This window comes from Gekko japonicus, unplaced genomic scaffold (assembly GCF_001447785.1).
Source record: "Gekko japonicus isolate JY-2015 unplaced genomic scaffold, Gekko_japonicus_V1.1 scaffold69, whole genome shotgun sequence".
NCBI classification, from domain to species: domain Eukaryota; kingdom Metazoa; phylum Chordata; class Lepidosauria; order Squamata; family Gekkonidae; genus Gekko; species Gekko japonicus.
In genome coordinates this window covers 1992142-1996161 of record NW_015175972.1, presented here as the reverse complement: position 1 = coordinate 1996161, position 4020 = coordinate 1992142, and positions in this window count along the sequence as shown.

Genomic DNA, 4020 nt, shown 5'->3' with positions numbered 1-4020 from the left:
CGGGGGGATGTTTAAATGGCGAGGCCAGCTGCAGAGCGTCTCCTGCGCATGCGCAGGAGACGCTCTTGCACTTTCGGGGGGATTTAAACATCCCCCCGAATTTTTTTTTAACTTTTTTTATTTTTGTGCACACGTGGGGACTGGCCCACGTGTGCACAAACCTCCCCCTCCCCCCCAGCTGCCCCCTCCGTGCTGATTTAGCGATCCGCACGGAGGGGGCAACTTGGCTATTAGATATATAGATATGGAGCAGAGGTCCATCAGTGGCTATTAGCCACAAGGTATAGATAGGGGCTCTGGGGCAAGTGATGCTCTGTCTTCTTGGTGCTTGGGGGGGATCAACAGTGGGAGGGCTTCTAATGTCCTGGCCCCACTGCTGGACCTCCTGATGGCACCTGGTATTTCTGGCCACTGTGTGATACAGAGTGTTGGACTGGATGGGCCTTTGGCTTGATCCAACATTGGCATCTCTTATGTTCTTATGTAACATAATGGACACGCTTGTGAGTGCGTATGACATTTGAAAAATATATTCTGGTTTTTTACCCTGGAGACGGAAGATACCAACATTGAGGAGCCACCATGGGAGTAGTACCCGGAAAAGAGGGAAAGGAAGCTGTTTAGGGAAAATGAAGCTCCAACCTGCTGGTGGCTTTGGAGAGACTGGATTAAACATGAAGGGGAATCAGTAGGCACAGTAGTTGGGGGGGACCTAGATTCACATCCCATCTCAACTTAATTGTTGCAACTCTGTGCCAGGAAATTTACAGTGTCATCCTAAGCAGAGTTACTCCCTTCTAAGGCCACTAAAGTCAATGATTTTAGAACAGGGTAACTTTACTTAGGATAGCACTGTTGGCCTCACAAGGGTACTGAAGACTAAGAGGAAGTAGCTTGGCCCAGGCCACCAAATGAGCTTCATTCTTGAATGAAGAAGAGACTGAAGTCCCTGGCAGTCTTTGGGCTGATTCTTACTTTTTGTTTCGTACTTGATGTTTCCCTTTAAATTTACTCTAATAGGAACAGCTTAACTGTTTCATATGTGCCCCTTGAAATAACTCTTTGTTGCAAAACTAACATGTCAGTCTCAGTTCCTTCCTGCATCTGGGATTACCAAGAACTGTACGTGCGTAACAACAATGTGATACTTACACTAACCAACGTTCAGGGTTGTTGTGTGTTTTTTTTAAAAGGACAGAGTAAGTATAGACAAATGGGAGGGGTTTACTTGGGCATCCAAAAGGATAACAAATAATAGGCAATATGTTATAAAGCTTTCCTCCACAATCAGGAGAACCAGAAGAACACAGAATGCTAAATTCTGCCCAAAATATATTTCATTCTTGGGGGGTGTGGGGGGGGGGGGGGGGGGGAGAAAGCAGGACTGAAACCAGAAGACTACCACTGAAGTTTACATTCCATGAGATTGCTTGCTACCCTTCAGCCCTGCCAAGTCACTCCAAAAGGTCTTTCCTTCTTTATTTCCCATCAGTGCCACTCCTTTATACCTACAGTCCTTTTCTTTTCACATAAAAGGGGAAAAAAAGATTTTACTACAGAGCAAAGAGTCACTGATAAGTTCTGAAGACAATTTTCATCCATACTGGTTACCTGAGAGGTTTTCCAAAGAGGATCTTGTGGCACCTAAAAGGTTATGCCACAATAAACATTTTTTTTCAATGGTGCCACAAGTATCTGTTGTTGTTTTGCTGTAATATACAGATTAATCTGGCTACCCCTCTGGAATCTGAGAGGTTTGGCTGGCTGTATATGTGCATCCCATTCTATAAAAGCAGCTACAAGCTTCACAAACAACCGACGAAGAAAATCTTTATGGAGGAAATAATATGCCGTTTTCTAGCTGAACACCTTTTAAAATGTAATGACAAAAAATAAAACCCTGCATTTGTGATTGGCAATAACAATTGTATTTGCGTAGAAACACGATATTCCAAAAAGCAAGATCCGGCTTAAAAGGGCAAGGGGGAGGGGGTGATAGAAAGAGCTTACCCAGACTTCCAAATCCACAGGCTTGGCAACAGACAGGGAGAAAGAGAAAAAAGGAAGGAAAGAGAAGGGAAAACATCAGTGATTTATGGAAGCTGCCCGCTGCTATACAATATAGCTCTTAATATGACATACACAAGGGGGGGGGGAGTGTATTTTTAAAAATGACAAGCATTTTTAACAATGAAGCTAAGTCCCCTGTTGGTTACTGTCCTGTAAAGAAAAGACCATAAAAATGGACCACAACTGTGTGCGAGGAATAATTCACAATGGATGTTGCGTAGCATCCCTGGTGGAATATATTCTAAGCAAAAGCAAGTGCACCGCTGCCAGATTCATGGTGCAATGCAAGGCACCGCACTATGCTACAACATAAAATATGATATCAGCAACTGCATATGAAGGATGGGGTCGTGCCACTCATACTGAAAGGAGAAGCACCGGAAGGCATGATGCTTACAGCCTTCCTGAGAAGATCCTTTTGCCCTCCTCAGAGACAGCTGTGGGTAATCAAGGTGATTAACAACACACATTCAACACTAGAAAATACTAAAGGTGCATCCAGCCCAACTACCTGCAATTCCAGGATACTGCAGACTCAAAAATCTTCTCGGACAGAATCTACTGCCTTAAGAGGAGAAAAGAAGGGCTTCTTGGGACTATTTGCTCAGTTAGCCTCATCAGTTAAGAAACATCCCTGATAATCCATCTGAATAATCTTTGTTGCAGCTTGAACCTATCGATTCTTGTCCTCAGTCACGTCAACTGCTGTTCTCCTTCTTTGCTGTGACTTTTTACACCTAAGGAAAGTGACAGCTCATTTCCTCTCCTTAGAGCCAGTTCTTACTACCAAGCCCTTCCACACAACACTGTATGCAGCCACACAGAGCAGATTGGCATGAACATGCTGGAAACCTTTCCCCAGGAACTGTGCCTCTTTTTCAAGGAACTTTAACCGTAGAAATGCTTCTGCATAGGAGCAAAGCCAGTTCACACTAATCTTCCTCTACAGAGTCAGCTGCATACACAGTGGACGAGGACTCTGACAGTGTGAAGTGGCCCGAAGATAAAACACAACCTGTGCTTTCTCCTGCTTCAACTCAGGCTGCGGTCAGACACACTAAATAATCCACTTTCAATGCACTTTCCAACTGGCTTTTGCCAGTTGACACAGCAAAAATCCAGTTGCAAAGTGCACTGAAAGTGGATTATTCAGCGTGGGTGACCGCAGCCTCACAGAACTATGCCAGAGTACTCTGAATTAACAGGATGATCCTATCTCTAGCTAGACATTTGTTATACAGCCAAACTGGTGCCTAGCTGTCTTTCTTCGTCCTCCTTCCCCCCCCCTTTTCCTAGCAAACGAGTTATTTAAGGACTTCACAGTGTGGCCACGCAGGCTGCAAAGAGCCCAGTCTACTCACAAAATAAATTGCAACACACACGCAAACACACACACACACACTTTTTATTATTATTTTTGACTTAAGCTATAACCCAGCAGCAGCAGAGTAAGTACAAGACAATAAACATCTCTCACGCTCATAAACATCCTGGCTTCTGACTGAGGTGTTTATGGGGAAGCCAGAGCACTCACTTGTCGTCAAGGGCCGCTGAGCCTCCCATACTTCTTGGGGCTATACTTGCTTGGCAGCCCATTCTTTAAGTGGTAACTTCTTCTGAAGACCGGCCCTTTTTTATCACGATTATTTATCAGAGGAGGACTGGCGAGGTGGGATGGATGTTCTTGCTGGCCATAGTTCAAAGTGGGAGCCAGCAGAAAGGCACAAAAGAGCTCCCTGTTTATAGGATCTGCTGTCATGTTAACAGCGCTGAGAAGCTACCCAAGGTGGCTGAAGGATTCTGTGAAACCGGCTGCACATCGCCTGACTGCCCTCCTGCCCTCCTTCTAAATGTACATAGGTCACACAGGAGTGCCAATTTCCTCTGTCCCCACGGAGAACAAGGGTAATCCACTATTAGCCTCCACCAAAACAAGACACACACACACAC